We start from the raw sequence: 21,760 nt of genomic DNA, 5'->3' as shown, positions 1-21,760 counted from the left end.
AATCATCAAATCCTCAAATCTCCAAATGCTCAACACCCTACAGCTCCAAATCCTCAAGTCCCCATATCCCTAAATTTCCAAATCACTAAATTCCCAAATCCCTAAAAATTCAACACTCTAAAGCCCCAAATCCTCAAATCCCCAAGTTCCCAAATTCCCAAATCTCCAGGTCCCCAAGTTTCCAAGTCCCCAAGTCCCCAGATCACCAAATCCCTAATTCCCCAAAACTTCAGAATCTCAAATTTCCAAGTACCCAAAAACCTACATTCCCACTTGTCTAAATCTCCAAATCCCCAAATCTCCAAATCTCCAAATCTCCAAATCCCCAAATCCCCAAAGTGTCCACCTCTCCAACTCCCCAAATCCCCAAAGTGTCCACCTCTCCAACTCCCCAAACCCCATCCTCCAAATTCCCCTCCGAACAATAAAACTCTCCACACGACCCAGACTTTCCCCAATCTCCACCTCTTATCTGCAATAAAATTAAACCCAACGCTTCAAGAAACAAAAATAACGCAATTAAATTCCGAAAGAAATGACCCGCTCGCTAAATGAAGGAGGACTGTGCACCGGTAATACCGTGCGCAAGAATTGAAAGGGTTAAAGCGACAAAGGGAACGAGTATGACCCGCAAAATGGCTCTTATACGAGTAACGAAAGCCGAAGGTCAGAACCTGGTATCGTCATCACGGGATTAAATGACTTTGACCGGATCGAAGGAGGGACGATAAGAGCCGAAAGGATCTTTCTACGTCGCGCCGAGTCATTCTCGTGTAATTATACGTACCGCGGGACCAATAGGGGGTCTCTGTATCGACAATTAGGGCATTTCGGCTTCCCATTTAACGGCCCCTCGATTTATTCGGATACACCCGCGGTCGTTCTTCATTATCTTTTTACGATCGCCCGTGGTACGGCGCCGATCCAACTTTCATTAGACCTTACTGAAAGGACTTTCGGAATTATTTACGATGTGCTTTTACTGTTTTATTTTTGATGGATCGAAACTAGTAGAGAATTCACTTTTATCTTGTTTCAGAATTTACTTTTATCTTGTTCGATGTGGAAGATCTGTGGCACGTATAATTTATGTAGTGATATGAGTGTAACTTGTATGACATAATTATTATTTGAGATATTGGTAAATATTTTTTTTGTATATATATATTGAAGGTGATTTCTAATTTTGGTAATTGTTTTATATTTTATGGGGGTGTATGTTGTGAATTGTCTGTGTTGACTTGAACGGGACATCAAACAAAATTAAGTAGAGGTTATGTCAGATTATGCGCCATCGTAGAGGTTACCTTATGGCGTACCTTATATGCCACCATTTTGAATAGCAATGTGAAGGATAACATGTGTTAAGCAAGGTTTAAATAATTCTTGTTCTAACCTAACTTAACATCCAATTGAAGCTTCTACAACTTTACTAAGGTACAATAATCTTTGCAGGTAATCTTTGCAACCCATTAAATAATCGTCAAGCTAACCAAACTTAATTCAGCTCAAACCCATTGCTAACGCAATCAAAGTTATATTTAGGTTAAGTACACTGTACTAAATATAAATATTGTCCAGAATAATTCTGTCATTTTTAAATAATATCAAGTAAGACTTAAGCTTGATAACCTTGACAGTGTATTAAACAGTCGTTAACCTAACCTAACCACGCTTACATATTGCCTCCTAAAAATACATCCACTTAACTAACCAACCCAGCCTAACCTTTCTACTTAAGAATTTTTTGTCGAACACAAAAAGTAATTCGGCACAAAGTGTTTAATTTCAGCAGTTTCGAAAGGTGTATTATTATAGGTTATCAAACAGAAATTGAAAGACAGCTAATTTCAGCCACTGGAAGTGAAGCGTCCAACACGTGCGTGCAATTATGCTATTTAGAAGGTTCGAACAGCAGAAAATCGGTCATTCGATCTGTTACAAATTACACGTTCCTCGCCCAAGTAAATTAGTCAAGTTCTCTTACTGGCATTCCGTGAATATCTCCGCAACAGTGGAATGCGATTTCGTGACGGTGTTATCTGATTCCACGATGTTGGACGATTATGAATTATGCAATTGTCTGTACGTACGTCTTGTCCGTTTGGGGAACTCTCCTTGTGAATTTATGGAAACTCCGATCGTGTTAATTATCTGTGCTGGTTTTCTCTATTGTTGCCACGCTCGCTAACGCGTTCCTCGAATTTCAGTTACGAACAATCGTTCGTCGGCGTGAATTATGCATGGGAAAACTGTACGATTATTACTAGTAAAACGATGAGTAAAACGACGCTGAAAATTCGTTGTAATTATACACGAATGTAATGTATACTTCGTGGAATTCTCGTTGAACTTTCGAGTTAAATTAATTGGTCTTCGGAGAAAAATTTTAGATTCAATAAATTGCTGTAATCTGATGTTGGGGTTTATGTAATTTATTGTGAGGTACAACGTGTAAGTCTTTAGCGAGGTGGAGATTTTTAATTGCTTGAGTCAGATGAAATTAGTGTTGGTTTATTTTTTAGATTGTAAAGTGTAACAGTGATTATTTACATGATATTTCGCCTTAAATAAATATTAATTATTTTTTTCAATGTATTAAGCAGCTTATTACTTTGCATATAATTCATGTAAACTATAATACCATTGTTAGTACAATTTTAAATAATTTTCAATAATATAACAAGAAATTTTATTACATCAAACATAAGCTTATTACTTTGCATATAATATATGTAAACTACAATAACCATGTCAGTACGATTTGAAATAATTTTCAATAATATAAAATCAAATTTTATTACATTAAACACAATATAAAAAATGACTTCTTATTACTGTAACAATTGACAGAATACAATCTTCTGTATACCCATTATTAATGAATATATTTAAGTTCATGGAAATAGTTTCTGAATGAAAGTGGTATTTAAAAAATACTTGTTCTGATCGATAGAAAGGGTAAGAGCATCGAAGTTGCTCAAGCCCAAATCACAGAGTTCCTTGCGTTCCGTGTAATTATCACGGTCTAGTGTAATTATATGCAGTCGTTTTGTATCAGCGGTACCAATCGCGAATGCATTATTCATAATGCAGAAATAACACGGTGAGTCGACTGATTTCTACAAGGGGTAGCTTCTCTCAGATACAACTGTTTCCGTCCGAAAAAAAGTGCATTTGTGTAATTAAATTCGTTTACTTCCATTAACACTGAATAATCAATTCACCGTTCAATTCTGACAGGAATATCTGTACAAATATTTTATCCGATACAAATATCTGTACAAATATTTTATCCGACACAAATATTTTATGTCTGAAATATATTTTATATTAGAAAATGTAATTATCCTCCAACCAATTAAAATTATCCACACCTCAAAAGTTACGAAATGGACAAGTAGATAAATTTTTGTGTATACTTTGTACAAAACAAGTTACATAACGAGAGCGAAAAAAGGCGAGCATAGACAGTAATTAATTTCTCGCGGAACTAGCAAAATGCATTTATGTTTCTTCGCACAACGATACACTCGCAATTCATTCACCCCTTCCTTTCAACTGAAATCCTCTCCTGTGTTCAATCGAGCAGCGACCACGCAAAAAGTGGAATTCCGATAGCAACAGAGAATTCCCAGACTAGTTTATCCCCTTTTTACCACGTAGACTTACGTAACAGCGCGGAGAAAGCGCAGGAAGCTTCGTAAATCGCGAGCGGAGCTTCGACAGAAAAGCTGAGCTAATTTACTGACGCGGTTCTCGGCTGCGACATTTGCGGAATTTCGATAAATCATTTCGGGTCTTAAATTCATTCGTTATAGTGACTTGCTTCGTAAATCGATATATTGATTCATTGACTCAAAGCAGAACTACTTCCTTACTTCTACGTACAATAATATATGGAACTTTTTATATTATTTTGTATATTAGAATAAGATGGAAAAATAGTGCAAAATATATATTATATTCCTTACTGTATAAAATAATATAATACAGAATTTTGTATATTATTCTGTATATTAGAATGAAATAAATAAATATTGCAAACTGTATATTTTTTACAACATATGCTAAAATACAAAATATTAAATTTCTTACTGTGTATATTAAAATAAAATTGATAAGTAGTTGAAGAACTGAATATTTTCCATGGCAAAACAAATCGAACCTCAACAATTTTATGACCCAGAAGATATTGTTAATCATTCACATATTTTATAATTTCACTCCTGACATTTATAAAAATATAAAAAATTGGAAAGTGCTAAGGCAATTTCTCTTGACAATCTTCAACACACACCATACAGAGTCACCGTAATTATTGGCGGAGTGACGAGGACTATATGCTGATTAGTCGTTCCCATGGTGGTTGCGTGGATCGAGTCGAGTTCTTTTCTGTTTCGATTTCTCATGCAGCAGCAGTTACATGAAACGATGATATCGTCGCGGGATCCAGTGTTCCGTGAGTGGTTACTCGAAGTCCACGATGAGAATGGAACCTGTTGTCAACGGGAACCGTGATAGAATCGGGGAGAGCGTACAGTAGTTCTTGAAAGTTACTTATGGCTAATACATTGCTATAAATCAGATTGTTTTCTTGAATTACCATTATTACCGCTGATATAGGAGATATAGAAATTTTGGGATATAAGAATTTCGGCATGTGGGGATATGGGGATGTAGGTATTTGGAAATATAGGGATACTGGAATATTTTAATTTTGGGATATAAGAATTTTGGGACGTGGAGATTTGTGGATGTAGGTATTGGGACATGTGGAGATACGAGAATGTGGAGATTTCGGGTCATGAGAATTTTGGGACGTAGAGATTTGGGGATGTAGGTATTCGGAAGTGTAGAGATATGAGAATGTAGAGGTTTTGGATCATGAGAATATTGGGACGTAGAGATTTGAAGGTGTAGGTATTCGGAAATGTAGAGATTTCGAGTCATGAGAATTTCGGGACATAGAGATTTGGGGGTGTAGGTATTCGGAAGTGTAGAGATATGAGAATGTAGAGTTTTCGGGTCATGAGAATTTTGGGACGTAGGGATTTGGGGGTGTAGGTATTCGGAAGTGTAGAGATATAGGAATGTAGAGATTTCGAGTCATGAGAATTTCGGAACGTAGAGATTTGGGGCTGCAGGTATTCGGAAGTGTAGAGATACAAGAATGTACAGATTTCGAGCCATGAGAAATTTAGGACGTAGGAATTTGGGGGCGTAGGTATTAGGAAATGTAGAGATACAAGAATGTACAGATTTCGATTCATCAGAATTTTGCGACGTATGGATTTGGGGATGTAAATATGTAGAAATGTAGAGATACTGAAATATATAGAGATTTCAGTTCATCAGAATTTTTGGACGTAGGGATTTGAAGATATGGGTGTTTCAGTATATACGAATTTCAGTACATACTGATTAAGGGATGTAAAAATGTCTACACATAGATATCTCTGCATATAGGTACCTGGCAAAATTAGAACTTGAGAATATACTTGCGATTTCAGAATATATGAATATGAGGATATAGAAACCCCTACATCTAAACCCTACCAAATAAACCTCATCTCTCACTCCAAATAAAAATCTCTCCAAAACTCCTCAATTTGACCAACAGCACCAAGAGAACATAAATAGAACTTCATCGACCCATAGCATCCAGTACTCTCCATCTCCCAAATCGATGCCACGCAAACAGACAAGGAATAGATCGATCCGAACCGTGACGAGGAATCTATCGCACGGACACGCTTTGATGGACAGTCAGGATGAACAGAAATCGAGTAAGTTCGTTCGATGATCGCTCGAGGCGTCTTTGGACCAAGAAGAGACACGCCTGATGTGCGAGGACGCGGAACGGCTTGCAGGTTCATCGTGGAATCTTTCGAGACTGTCGTCGGACACCTTTTCTCTTCGAGATGACCATCCTCTTTTGTTGGCATACTCATTACGTTGTCCAGTGGACAGATGCGTATCAGCTAGGCTTCGATCCATGGTAATCGATTTGATCTACTTTGGACCTTGTTTCTCCGATAATTGTAATGGGATCCCTTCAGGTACCGTTACTCTGCTTGTTGCTTCGATTTGTAAGATTCTGCTTCAATTAGAGGCTGCTTTATAAATTATTGAATACGAGATACGTTAAATGGGTCGTAAAATTGTCGATCGTTTGGGTGATTGATGTTAATTGGATTCTAAAGAGTCGTTAAGGGGAAAGTAACAACTTATTGTGGAAAGATTTAGGTAAATTGTTATGGCTTTTCTAGATGTGGTCTGAAGAGAAAATAGGTCTTCATGAGACTTAAACATGTATTGAGACAAATATTAATGGAGACATATCACTTGGTGAGGTTAGGTTGGAATCAACTTAAATGTAACTTGAAGAAATGTTTATTAAAAAGCATTCCTAAAATATAATTACTGTTATAATTAATATAAACGTTGTAAAAGAATCTTCTATTGAGAAACATTAATAAAAAAATATTGCTGAATGTACGCAATAAATGAGGTCACTTTTTATGTAACATTGCTTGAAAAATATTGTTGAAAGTTCATAATAAAAATTCTCAGAAAATATTACTGTTAACTCACTAATAAATAAATCACAATATACATACACATACTTAGATGTTATACATATACATGTGCAATACATGCATCACACATATGCATATCTTTTTCAAGAATCTATTAAAAATCTTTAATACATCATAATATGCATACACATACTTAGATGTTATACATATACATGTGCAATACATGCATCACACATATGCATATCTTTTTCACGAATCTATTAAAAATCTTTAATACATCACAATATACATACACATACTTAGATGTTATACATATACATGCACAATACATGCATCACACATATGCATATCTTTTTCAAGAATCTATCTAAATCCTTTATTTGTTCAAACTATAACTCAGTCGTAAGACAAATACTGTTAAAAACAAGACCAGATTAAAAGAATGAGAATAAATATTGTAAAGGTGTTGGAGTCCGTGGAATGCGATCAGGACGTGGGTCGTGTGTTAGGTTAGGCACTCGTGGCAGCTTATCAATATTCATAACGTGTATACGTTGTCCACGTTATACGTATCAATCAACCATGGCCGATTCAGAAACGAGGCTGTCCAGATTACTGACCGTGTACTGGTACACCATTTTGCGATGACCAAATTTGTCCAGGCTGATTGCTCGCCACCGATTTTAGATAATTTTCGTGCGGCATTCCTCGACGAAACGAGAGAGAGAAAAAGATGACTCCATCAGCAATTTCTGCCTCGGTAGTTCGTAATCCTGCTTCGAGCGTTTATTTTGAAGGAGGTGCAAGTGGTCGAGTTTTTTGCTGCCTCGAACAAGCTATGGTTTCAAACATGCATATGTATTCTTCTTTGCATTTTGTCGGTGATCGAGAACTCGTTTAATGGCGACTTTTTAGGGTAACTCGGATTCGGTTTTTGATTGAATACAATGTTGCGAATCAGTAACGAGTATGTGAGTGAGGTAGTTTGAGGATATTCAATTTTGTTTAATTATGGGAGATTTTTTAGGACAATTTTTAGTTGTCAACTTCTTGCAATATCATGTCACCGTGACTCATGTTAGAATGTGACAATTTTAATTACCAACGTGGTAATTTCACGACATTTGAATTTCTTCTTCAATTCGAATTATAATTTATGTGAGCAAGCATCTCTGATTGCAAACTGTGTCTGACATTTTAACTTTCTTCACTTGATTGAACATTGCAACAATCAGTTGTGATGCAACTGTAGAAATTTGTAGGTTAAGTGGTAAATCTCTAACTTATCGACACTCAACTTCACACTCTCAAAATAAATATAAATATAAATATAAATTTGACACATAGTTACAGTTTAATAATTATAAATGAAATAAATAAATGTTAATAATAATAAAACATTGAACATAGATTATAGCTATTATTTAATGGTTACTACAATGGCTATTATTTAATGGTTCCCAAGTATCTGCTGATATACCGAGTATCATGTTCGAATTTCTCCAGAAGGTACAAGTCACAGTTAAGCTCCGAAATCCAAAGAGGTCGATAATTAAAAAGTAACCGTAAGGTCGAAACACCGGTCCGTAGGGCAAGAGACAGGGGTGCGAGCAAACGAGTCCCGTGTACGGTTGATCGAGAGCATTCCTGCACGTCACCGTGTCCGCCCAGTGGCTCCGCCGAATCGCGGGCGACTCCTTATATAATTAACCATTAAATTATAAGTTTGGCTATCGAACCGCCGGCGAAGCTCAGCGCCGGACTAGAAGTAATTACTTTGGCCCCTCGAGGGGCCTCAGAACGGCAGCGACCTCGGGATCACGTGAAAAGAAAAAAAAAAGAGAGGACGAAATAGCCACGCAGGATGAAGCTGAAACGACGAACGAAAGACAGAAAGAGGTGAAAGAGGAAAAGATAAAAAAATGTTTCGCGACGGCTACCTTACAGCGGGCACGGAATTGCACCGTGGTACGTAATGATCAGAGGCGGGACTTTCGCCTTTTTAATCGGCATTAATCGCGCCAGGGGCTCTGTACCCGGTTATCGTTATACTTGGTGCTACAACGATACTCAACGATCTGCGTTAATGTTGGGATACCGTTCTGTCCTGGGTTTCGATTCTTACTGGATGAAATATTGATTCTTAGGGATAGGAGGAGGTTAAGTATTTGAGGGCGAATTTGACGACTTTGGAAGTTGGCGATTTTAGGATGTGGAGGTCTATAAGTATGTAGAGACTTGGAGGTTTAAGAATTTGGGGAGATATGGGAGTTTGCGATTGTGGGGATTTAGGGAGATAGGTATTTGGGATCTTAGGAGTTGGACAATTTGGGATTTGAGGATGTAGAAATTTGGAGACGTGGGAGTTTGCGAAGGTAGATATTTGGGGAGCTTGGGATTTGGAGTTCATTGATATGGAGATGTAGGGATTTGGGAGTGTAGAGATTTGGGAGTTTAGAGATTTGGAAGTTTAGGAATTTAGAAGTGTAGAAGTTTGGGAATTTAGGTATTTGGAACCCTTGAGATTTGGAAACTTAGGGATTTGGAAGTTTAGGAATTTGGAGGTGTAGAAGTTTGGGAATGTAGGTATTTGGAACCCTTGAGATTTGGAAGTTTAGGGATTTGAGAGTTTAGGAATTTAGATATCTAAGAATTTGGGGATGTAGAAATTTGGGGACGTGGGAGTTTGCGAAGGTAGATATTTGGGGAGCTTGGGATTTGGAGTTCATAGATATGGAAATGTAGGGATTTGGGAGTGTAGAGATTTAGGAGTTTAGAGATTTGGAAGTTTAGGGATTTGGAGGTGTAGAAGTTTGGAAATTTAGGTATTTGGAGCCTTTGAGATTTGGAAGTTTAGGAATTTGGAGGTGTAGAAGTTTGGGAATTTGGGTATTTGGAACCCTTGAGATTTGGGAGTTTAGGAATTTAGATATCAAAGAATTTGGGGGTGTAGAAGTTTGGGAAGTTAGGTATTTTGAACCCTTGAGATTTGGAATCTGCAGTATATGAAAATATATGAATTTGGCAATCTTGAGATTTGGGAATTTAGAGATTTGTGGCAAAATTCAGTAATTAGGAGAACTGGTATTTTAAAACTTGCTATTCTATAAATTCTCTGATATGAAAATTAAAAAATTTCTCAACTTGAAATCTTAACGTTCCCACAACCTTAAAAACATAAAAATTTAAAAATAAAAAAAATCAACAATGAAATAACACATGTATTCAAATTAAAAGCTACATTGCATCCGTGTATAAGCAGTCTCGGAAGTCCAATGAGAAAATTTGACGCGACAGAGAGGTCGTTTTATAAATCGGGACCGGCAAAATGGAAGCGTCCGGGCCCTTCGACCGTGGAGCAAGCGTGTATCGATTGTTACCGATTGGTAAACGGAAACCGGTTATCGAGTGAGCGATGAGGCAGAATGAGATGATGGTTTCGAACCGAGTTGAAGAGTTTTTGGGTCCCGTATGGGGGCTGGTTCTCCGTTGAGGATGAAATTGAATGATAAGGGATGTTGGTTACTTTTGAAAGCATGCAATTGAATGATGTGAGGTGCTGAGATATGGTATTTGATGTTCGATGCATTTTCTCATCTCCTTCCTGTGCTTGTAATTATATGGACACTTTAATTGTATACTTTGCATACATTGTTATACATTTTAAGTACTAATATTTTGCAAATATGTGTTAAGTGTTTTGGAGTACAATAAACAATTGTTATTGTTTATTGTTGCTGATCATTATTGTTGCTGGTCATTATTGTCGATGATATTTGCTGATGATGATCAATATGTTTCGTACTGTCAATTATGACGGCCATTTTTAATATTTGTAACATTGACATAGTTAATATGGTATTGATTTAAATTTGCATAGTTCGTTAACGAAATTTTTTTATGAAACAGTTGAATGAAGAGTAGTAATCAATTTAATGTTGAAGATAATTATATTAAACGCTCTCAATATTCTTATAAAAATTGATGACGCACCATATGCGTTCTTCATAGCTACTACACATATCATCACGACATGTATAATATATGTCTATTAACTTCTAATGTACTACATGTCCTAATAAATTAATATCCATAATGTCCTAGTATATTAATATCCAGTGTGTTCAGAACACATCCAATAAAAAGATCCAGTAAGAATCAGTAGAATTCCAGTGTGAATCCTTCACAAATGAAATGCTTCACAAAATGAACTTACGCAGTCAAAAATTACAAGCTCCACATAACCTATCAACGTAGATGTACAAAATGAATCACAAAGAAATTAATAGCCATAAGCAGTATTCTAAGAATACTTCGATGGTTAAAAAGGAGTGGTTTGTTAGAATTGTGATCCCGGTTTGAGCACCGATGATCGTGGCGCGTTTCGAGGCATCCTTAAAGGCGGCCACACACGTCGCGATCTTGATACTCGTTGTCTTCTGTTTCACGTCCACGGGTGCCGCAGTGGCCATCAGGGGTTACCGAAGGCTCATGGCTTTGTCGCCGTGCTGATCTCCAACGTCCCTGTACTTACAGCCATCTCTACCGACGGCTAATCCCAATTTAATGTTGCACGGTTCCCTTTCTCGCTGTCTCTGTCTCGCTGCGACCGTGTACCTCGTTTATCTCCTCGCGATACGCTCGTGAAGAGAGCTCCTCTCCTAATGGTTCTCGAAATATCGTTACATCGGTTTTAGAATGTTTCGCAGAGGGAAATTAATCGGTACTCGACTTCGAATTATTCGATTTTTGAAATGAGATGCATGGGGGATGCTTGGAAATTTACGGGAGCACGTTATTTTAAATTGATGTCTTTTGGAAGCTTGGTTAGGTTGCACAAGGTAGGGAATTCTTTTTGCAAGTTCTCAAATTCTTAAACCCCTAACATTTATAAATTCTCGAACTTCTAAATGTCTAAGTCCTTAAATTTCCAAAACCCTAGATATTATAACCTTCAAATTTCTTTGTTCTCCAATTTCCAAAGTTCCAAATTCTCAAATAATTAAAACTTTTAAATTTCCAATTTCTCAAAAAAACCAATCCTTTAACTATAATCCCCCAAGTCCCCAAATTCTCAAAATCCCTATATCCACAAGGTTCTAAAAATCTAAAAAATCTTCAAATTCTCCAAATTCTCAAAATCCCCAAACCCCTCTAAATCTAAAAAATGTCAAAAATTCCCAAAATTCCCAAAATCCCCAAAATCCTCAAATCCTTAAAATCCCCAAATCCCCCAAATCTAAAATATATCAAAAATTCCCAAAATCCTTAAATCCTCAGAATCCTCAAATCCCCAAAATCCCAAAAATCCTCAAATCCCAAAAATCCACAAATCCCCAAAATCTCCAAAATCCCAAAAAATCCCCAAAATCCTCAACTCCTCAAAATCACTCAGTTCAAAACTATGAATAAACTCAACAATACTAGGGGTAGTGTTTGCTGCTCAATCAACAAAGGAACGTAACAATTCCCTATTTAGCCTAAGCTGTACCAGTAACGTCTATTTTCGTGATTAAGTGGCTAACTTAACCCGTTCTCACGTAATAATTTTCGTGCGATTTAAATGGGAAAGGATCTTGCAACTCTGAAAGGGATAGATTGCTTCTTCCATGGAAAAAAAGTGGAACGATGTTTTGTTTGATGAAAGAGGTGTAATTAAGAAAACTGGCTTTGTAGTTTAGAATGTTATAGAAACCCACTATTTATTACAACTGTGCAATAGTAAGCTGTAGATGTTGCAACAGTATAAACAGCAATCATTTATCTTTTTTTTTTTTGGTTCAATTTTTAATTCAGCCTGAAACATAGAACTCTCTTCTTGTAAATAATAATTTAAATTCCTAATATTATCGATACGTAGACATTCTTTAGAAGAGCTGTTAATACAATTGGGGTGCAAATTACCCTCCACAAATTACCACAAAATTAGACAGCACCTGCTGAAAATAAAATTTTGAGAATAACATTTTACATGTCATTGTTCTGGTTAAAAAAGTTGTTTAAGAAAATTGTTTAATGTTTGCAAATAGCTTCTGCGTTGGAGACATTCAGTTAAAAATTGTGGCAAAGAATGGGCACCTAGATGCACGCATTGTGCAATTTTAATTGGCCGTTGCATCGTAACTCTGTCATTCTTTGCCACTCCTTCTTACGTAGGATTTATTGTACTCTAATTTAGATGCAGCGTGAATATGTTTGTATCAATTAAAATACACAGATGCTAACCCTCTGTCTTACATATTATGGCAGGTCCCATTTCTGTTTCGTATAGGTACTAATGTCGTATAGTAATGTTAATTCATTGTCACATTTCATGAAATTAAGCAGACAAATAGCAGCATAACAAAAATTAAATTTGTTGGGTTCACAAGAAAATTTACAAAATTGAAAATTATTGAAAAGTTCTGAAGTCACATTATTGAAGGATTGGAATGTTTAAAGAGAATCGTTGAATAATTAGGTTAACGATTATTTGTCCGCATTAAGCGAGTAATCGGAAATTTTTTATATTCGAAGCAGAAGAATGCATTCTTCGCTATGCGCAAAGAATGACGTTGTACGGAATTTCCCAACGCTTGCATTCTTGTTCCAAGAGGAATTTTTCATGAAATTGTTAAATCCGAATTGTACTCGAAGTAATTGCGATGGAAAATTCTCCGCGTTCAGCTGCATCGATCGTCGAAGAATCCGTCCTAGAATTTGTAAGATCCTTCAATTTTTATTCCTGCTATTCAGCAGATATTTTGCGTTCAAATTTTTGGTTGTCAAATAAAATTTTTAATTATCTTGGTTTATATGGAATGAATATGGAACATATGACTATGTTTACTGTTTTTTGGATGAGCATATTTATATGCAAGATTCGCAAGTTTTTATTTGAAACAAATTATAGAGATTCAGATAATCGTATGACTCTCAAATGAAAAATTATAAAGATTCATATAATCGTATGACTCCCAGATGAAAAATTATATAGATTCATATAATCGTATGACTTTCAAATGAAAAATTATGGAGATTCATATAATCGTACTCTCAGCTGAAAAATTATAGAGATTCAGATAATTATATGACTCCCAGATGAAAAGTTATGGAGATTTAGATAATCATATGACTCCCAGATGAAAAATTATGGAAATTTACATAATCATATAGCTTTCGTATGAAAGATTAAGGAAATTTAGATAATCATATGACTCTCAGATATAAAATGCTACTTCAGATGATCATGTAACTCTGAGATGAAAAATTAGAGCGATTTAGATAATCATATGACTCACAGATGAAAAATTATACAATTTTATACGTGGAAGTATAATATATTTGAAGTATGAAGTTATTTTAAAAATATAAAACAAATTATCTTAAAAGTTATTTATTTTTTTCTTCTATCTATCTAATAAAGTATTATCTTTTTTTGTTGCAGGTAAGATAAGCGACCATTTTGCGATCGAATAATAATTACTTCTGCATAACTTCCAAACTTTGCTATCCAAACCCCTAAACAAGGTATGAATTATAAAAACTTTTATGATCCATTTACAAGAATTTTGTTGCAATGAAAGTTAACAAGTCACATGGTACAGAGAAACGTGGGAGAATGCCATTTACGCGTTTGACAGTGGCAAAAATGAATTTAGTGAAAGCTGGATCGATCGTCACGACGACAGAGGGTGTTAGCAAATCGTAAAATTAACTCTTCTTGTAGCGTTAATGACGGCTGATGTCGATTCGTGATCTTATCAGACATAATGTAATTATCATCTTGCTCCGGGCCTCGGTTTAATGATGAAGCACCTTATTCTTACTCTCTCTTGACCTTACTGACAGTTATTTCACCGAGTCCACATTGTTAATGTGCTATTACACACTTTCTTGATTAATGATTATACACATATTTGGAATTCATGTATTTCTGAATTTTTATTTCTTGAAATGTGTGCTTGTATTTGGACACTTTTATCATTTTTCTGTTTATTAATTTTTAATTTTTAATTTATTTTATTATTGAATGGTTAATTTCCCAAATTTGCAAATTGTTCTTATCTCAAATTCTCAAAGTTCCAAATTCCCAAATTGTCAGATCCACGCTCCCCAATTCTGCAACACCCAAATTCCCAAATTTGCAAATTTCTCCCACCCCAAATTCTCAAAATTCCAAATTCCCAAATTGTCAAATCCACACTCTCCAGTTCCACAACCCCCAAATTCCCAAATTTCCAAATTTCACCCATTTCAAATTCTCAAAATTCCAAATTCCCAAATTCTGAAATCCACGCTCCCCAATTCCACAACCCCCAAATTCCCAAATTTCCAAATTTCTCCGATCCCAAATTCCCAAAATTCCAAATTCCCAAATTCTCAGTTCCACGCCCTCCAATTCCACAACCCCCAAATTCCCAAATTTCCAAATTTCACCCATTCCAAATTCTCAAAGTTCCAAATTCCCAAATTGTCAAATCCACACCCTCCAATTCCACAACCCCCAAATTTCCAAATTTCCAAATTCCTCCGATCCCAAATTCTCAAAATTCCTAATTCCAAAATTCTTAAATCCCCACCCCCAATTCCACAACCCCCAAATTACCAAATTTTCCAACTCCTCCCACCCCAAATTCTCAAACTTCCAAATTCCCAAATTTACAAAACCTCCAACCACCAAATTCCCTAACCTTCTCAAAATCCCCAAAACAAATCCCTAAATTTCTACCTCCCCTTTCCCTAATCTCTCAGGTCCTAATCTCCTAATCTCTCCCTAACACGTCTGCTACTTTACCCAAGCGCTGCTCCAAACATCCCTCTATCGCTCTACAAATCACCTCGCATAAATAATTATAAACGTCTCACCCGATAAAAACTAAACTCGAGCTACTACCTCGATTTAGTTCGGTCATCTTCGTATCCGATAAGCGAGTAAAGTTTAATGGAAACGCATAGATAAAGCTCATTTTGAAAGGCAGACGAAAAAGTGTCGCAACGACTGATAAACAGCTTTACACGTAGCTGTTATCGCTCGATGTTCATCGGCGTACGTACCTGAAGAATGATCTCTCTCGATCGTTTATATCGATTCCTGGTACACAGCCAGATCGAACGTGCTGAGAATCTAATGCACGAACGACATGTTATCACAGACATGCATGGAATCGTTGGCCGGCCTTAATTATGTGCATTAGTGCGATCATCATTCTCGTTATTATGGTGTACATAACGTTCGAGCATGTTGTAGCTTCGCGGAAGATCGTCATTAATATACCACCGACCAGACAGCCTTGTAGGAGCGTACATTTTCAACAATGACTGCGATAAATCAATCGATCGATGGTATTTGTTTTAATTGTGGAAGCGACCTGTGATCTTAGATCGAGAAAGTGAACATTTGGAACAAATCTGTGTTTGTTTTTTTTATTGTGAGTTGGGTATACTGATATACTTGTGGAATCTTAGGTATATGTGTAGTGGTTTGAGGTGAGATCTAAGTTGAGATCTAAGAGTGTAGGGAGCTGGAGGTGTTCAAGCTTCATAATATTATTGTGTGGGAATGTGAGGCAGCTAGGTAGATGTGGACACCTTGGTAGATATCTGGAGACTTTAGTGAGACGTAGGTGTGTGGAGACGTGGGGATTCGAGTATGTGGAGATTTGAGAATGTGACAATCTGGGGATGTAGGGATTTGAGGATGTGAGTATTTGGAGATGTAGAGATTAGGGACGTGGGATTTGGGGACGTGGGGATTTGGGGACGTGGGGATTTGGGGACGTGGGGATTTGGGGACGTGGGGATTTGGGGACGTGGGGATTTGGGGACGTGGGGATTTGGGGACGTGGGGATTTGGGGACGTGGGGATTTGGGGACGTGGGAATTTGGGGACGTGGGGATTTGGGGACGTGGGAATATGGGTACGTGGAGATTTGGGAATGTAGAGATTTGGGGACGTGGGGATTTGGGGACGTGGGTATTTGGGAACGTGGGAATTTGGGGACGTGGGAATTTGGGGACGTGGGAATTTGGGAACGTGGGGATTTGGGGACGTGGGGATTTGGAAACGTGGGGATTTGGGAATGTAGGGATTTGGGGACGTGAAGATTTGGGAATGTAGGAATTTGGGAATATGGGAATTTGGAGATGTGGAGACTCAAGGATGTGGGGATTTGGGGACATGGGAATTCGGGGACGTGGAAATTTGGGAATGTAGGGATCTGGGGACGTGACGATCTGGAAATGTAGGGATCTGGGGACGTAGGTATCTAGCGACAGTAGCTATCTAGGATGTAGGTATCCATGATCATAGTAATCTACGAACATACGTACCTATCTATACATAAATCCAGTGACATATCCATCTAGCAACACTCAAATCTAAAGACCTAAAAAACTATAACTTCATCTAATTACAAAAAAATTATAGAATCTTTCACAAAATCATTCATTCCGTCATCTACCAAATTTGACTTGTCAACTCATAAAATAAAATACAAATGTAGTTGTATCTTTACTATACCCATTTTATCAGTTTCTCTTCCTAATTGTATCATTTCTACACGTTACCCGATTGTATTACAATGTGACGAGTCATTTATATAACTGATGTTACGTTATATAAGGAAGCTTTGAACCATTAATCTTAAGGATGGAACTTAATCGTTTGATCTCACACGAGGTCGTCAGAAAAATCACTTACAAATTAATATTGTTAGAAGAATACGAAGATTGACACGTCAGATGTAACCTCAGATTACGTGGTTAACTGTTTAATCGATACAAGTAATTAATTTAGCTTGATGAGGAATGCTGGTTTATCAAAAAGTGAATCTTACGGAAGTTTATGATGAAGGTGAGGAGATAGTGATCAAGTTTGTCGAAGGACGAAATTAATAAATTTGTAATTAGTATTCTAGCATTAATTGATAGAAGATAATCAATTGTTATGTGACAGTAGTCTGATTTTATAAAATTTACTTTTGTAATCAACTTACCTTGTGATCAAATTTGTTCAACCTTGTTCATCTAAAAATTAAACCACTCTAATCAAACTTAATTATATTATTTTCTACTATTATTATTATTATTATTTTTGTTCTGTGTTAAAAGAATAACATTGAAGTAATTAAAAAGTTAGCTATTTTTATGTAACCAAGGTACCTAAACATTGAGATCTATTTTATGAATTAATTTGCAATGTGCACAGTAATGTTTAGAAATTATAAACTAAGAATCTAATTACCTAAACCAGGGAGAAACTCTCCCATATTTTCTTCGTTGCGTACAAACATTACCATCCATTCCATTGAATACAAAGCACAGTATCCTTCATGCAACCGAAACAAAAACGTACAGAAGACAGTTTCTCCTTATGTTATCTAGATAAATGTCACGTTCACTGTGGCAGTTCGTGGTTTCCTTTATTCTCACGACATCGAACGCATCGTTTCGATTTTCATCCACGATTTCGAGCCGATTAACGTAGAAGGGGCACAATTAAGAAACGTGACGTTTTTTGCTGGCGACACAGATTCGTGACTCCGGTAATCGAACTGTTGCATAATCGAATGCGGTGTCCCAGTCAAATCTGTCCAACCGATAATTACCCATAAATCGTTTCATCGATCGATACGATCGAGAGATACCGGTCGCGTGTACGTTCTCCTTCTTCTCTCAATTCCACGTTTCGTGTAACTCCGGTAAATACGATTTCGCGATAAGTGCAAATGGCGAATTCTTAATACTACATTCAATCTCTTTCAACTTTTTAATTATTCGTAATCCTTATTTATTTATCAAAGGTATGTTCGTTTCATTAACTTATTTACCTCGTTGTCTGTTATTTTTTGTATAAGTTGTATGAAATCGGTTGTTATTTGTCTATTTAATTCAATGTATTTATATTCATTAACTGATGAATATAAATCATTACAGATACATTATAGTTAATTTAACAGTGAGCAAAGTCAACGATGGTATGATCAATAAAATTAAAATTAACATTGAAACTTTAACAATTCTTAAATATATTAAAATTTGTATTCAATTTTTAAATTAATTGTAACAATTGTACAAACATAGCCATCGACTGTTTTCATAAATGACTATCTAAGAAAAATTTTCTTTGAAGATTCTCTTCATCAATTTTTCCTAAAATTTTCCCTGAGATGTCCTTACACTTAGTCGTACTTTCACCCTACCTAATGACGATTATAATGTCCCATTTTCATTTTGTGATTTTCATACAGTTTCATACAGATTTTCATAGTGAAAATAAGCAGTGTAAATAAGAGATGCTTTAGACTAAATAACGTCAAGTCCGATAATTCCCGTCTGACAAGCACCCTACTGCAGCTCCCCCATCGAACTCCCACGTATCCCCGAACAAATTTCACCCGTCGAATTATTCAGAGCCCCTACAAGTGTCCATATACCTTCGGCGAACAAGCACTGCATCCATTAAAGGGCTCGCCCGAAAAAGAATGGGGTACAAATGTTCGAGCCGGGGCCCTGGGGGGTGTTCGCAGAAAACGTGCCGATGAAGAGGAACAGGAAAAGTTGTTCGGCAAAGAGACAACACCGCTAGAACAAGCAGTGTGGACAAGGAAAGAGAATTAAAGTAGGAGGATACCAAGGGTCGAAGGTTCACCGATCGTTCGTGTTATGATAGGCCGCGGGCCCAATAAAAGCACTGTATGGAGGGAGAAGAGGAAAAACAAGACACGGAGAGAGAGGGGTGATCGCGTAGAAATGGAGGGAGTTACACGGGATCGGAAGGAGAAGGGTGGAAAGGAGGCAGAAGGGGGATAAAATGAATGATAGACACAGAAAGAGAAGGAGGGAGAAGCAGCCAAGAGAGAAATACATCAGCGGAGATGGAGAAAGATGGCGAGCCGGAGATAAAGAGAGAGGGAGGGTGAAAAAGTCAATCGGATACCTCCATTACCATACGTTATTGGCCGGCTTCGGGCCGGTCAGTGTTTGCCATAACTCCAGATAAATAAACCCCAGGGGCAGATAAATCTGCGTGCACGCCGCCGCGTGTATAATGCAAATGCAATCATGTCCGCGATCCAACAGTCCCACGGACCTTAAAACTTGGACGTGGCCCCTTAAGAGGATCGCCTATAAAGGGCACGCAACCGAACCACGGGCGAATTTACAACTTCGGCTCCGACACGGTGTAACCTATAAGGACGGAGAGGGACAAGAACGACGGGGGGAGGAAATCGTCGCGGAGATAATTAAGATAAGGAGTGCAATACGGGAAAGGGTGGATTCCTTATGGGTGTTTGTTTCCTCATGAGACGTGATGAGGAATGTTCAAATATTTATGATTAGATAGATTAGTTGAAATTAGCTTGAGTTTATGTGGCATGTGATAGAACTACATGTAGAGGTAGTGCATATTGTCACCCTAAATATGTATTGACCCCCTACGTGCCGTGTGTGAATCATAGAAAATGTCATGTGGACATAGAGTCATGTGGTACTAAAAATTTTGCAAGTTTCAAGATTATCAAATTTGAATATTTTAAAACATACAAATTTTTAAAATCAGACATCTCTTTTCCAAATACTGTGAATTTTAAATTACACCTCCTGTGAGTCCCACATCTCTAAACCCCAAATCAAATTCACACATCTCAAAATTGTACGAATCCCAAATTCCAGATTTAGCAAAATTAAAATAATTCCTCCAAACAGAAAATATTTTACAAAAACTTTCATGATTATAAACAAAAGAAAACTTGTATGACCACAGTTAACTGACATCATCACGAACATTATTTTATACTTCAATGGGTACAACTGAAGTGCCCAACTAAATTTGAATACCTACACTCCCGTTTTAGATTTGAAATCCAGATAAATAACCGCCATCAATCTGATCTTATCCCCGTTTAGAGCAACCGTAATTTTCTTTATCATTAACCGTAATCCTAAACGTTATTGACAGCAATAAAATTCCTTCCTTGTAGTTACATTGTAACCACAGATATATCACCGAGATCGTTTGGCCGCAATGATTCTTTGAAATCGTAGACGCACTGAAAGTGCAGCGCAACGTGGTCGGTAATAACGATGCAGTTAGGGTACACGCAGTAACTGCAACTATAATTTTTTTCCGAGTGCACACTGCTGAATTACGCATACACTGTCGAAGCGAGAGTTCTCTCCCTTTTTCTCGAGGAAGAGAGGCTTCGAAACAACGAGAAAGAACGATCTTTCGCTGCATTCCATGGTTTAGGAATGCACGGACGAATGCACCATAAACCTCAGAAAGTGGTCATTTTAGTTTAAACTATGGGATCTGACCTTTCAAAGTTGCGTGGTCGTAGGTCTGCGCAGTTAAACTGCTGCATACGAAGACTCATTTGGATGCAAAAAGTGTTTGAAGTGGCATTTTGGAATTTAATGATATGGTATAAAAATGAGTTGTTCGAGGAAAATTATTTGGGAAATCACTTTTGTGCTGATGGATGCAGTAGATTTGATATATTGCCACTTGCTGGACTAAGTGGACTTTTTCTATAGGTAGATGTAGGAAGAGTTTATTTGTAATGGTGGAAAGCTTGAGAATTAGGGGGTTTGGAAATTTCTAAGCTTGAGAGTTAGGGGTTTTGGAAGTTTCTAAGCTTGAGAATTAGGGGGTTTGGAAATTTCTAAGCTTGAGAGTTAGGGGTTTTGGAAATTTCTAAGCTTGAGAGTTAGGGGTTTTGGAAATTTCTAAGCTTGAGAATTAGGGGTTTTGGAAATTTCCAAGCTTGAGAATTAGGAGGTTTGGAAATTTCTAAGCTTGAGAATTAGGAGGTTTGGAAATTTCTAAGCTTGAGATTTAGGGGTTTTGGAAATTTCTAAGCTTGAGAATTAGGGGTTTTGGGAATTTCTAAGCTTGAGAATTAGGGGTTTTGGAAATTTCTAAGCTTGAAAATTAGGGGTTTTGGAAATTTCTAAGCTTGAGAATTAGAAGTTTTGGAAATTTCTAAGCTTGAGAATTAGGGGGTTTGGAAATTTCTAAGCTTGAGAATTAGGGGTTTTGGAAATTTCTAAGCTTGAGAATTAGAAGTTTTGGAAATTTCTAAGTTTGAGAATTAGGGGTTTTAGAAATTTCTTAGCTTGAGAATTAGGGGTTTTGGAAGTTTCTAAGCTTGAGAATTAGGGGTTTTAGAAATTTCTAAGCTTGAGAGTTAGGGGTTTTGGAAATTTCTAAGCTTGAGATTTAGGGGTTTTGG

General features: G+C 36.9%; 1 protein-coding gene across 3 annotated transcripts in view; it reads left to right on the top strand.

Annotated features, from left to right (window-relative positions):
• Positions 1–21,760, top strand: part of LOC100880494 (uncharacterized) — a 222,426-nt gene that overhangs the window by 170,226 nt on the left and 30,440 nt on the right. Inside the window, exon 7 of one of the 3 annotated variants that reach the window (XR_013038519.1) lies at positions 13,969–14,051. The exons of the other annotated variants lie outside the window; for them this stretch is intronic. The gene's annotated coding sequence lies outside the window, so the exon portion shown is untranslated. The remainder of the gene's footprint in view (positions 1–13,968; positions 14,052–21,760) is intronic. 3 annotated transcript variants of the gene reach the window in all.

The sequence above is a fragment of the Megachile rotundata genome, chromosome 6 (genome assembly GCF_050947335.1).
Source record: "Megachile rotundata isolate GNS110a chromosome 6, iyMegRotu1, whole genome shotgun sequence".
NCBI classification, from domain to species: Eukaryota; Metazoa; Arthropoda; class Insecta; order Hymenoptera; family Megachilidae; genus Megachile; species Megachile rotundata.
Note: the sequence above shows the minus strand (reverse complement) of the source record. Positions and strands in the feature narration are given on the sequence as shown.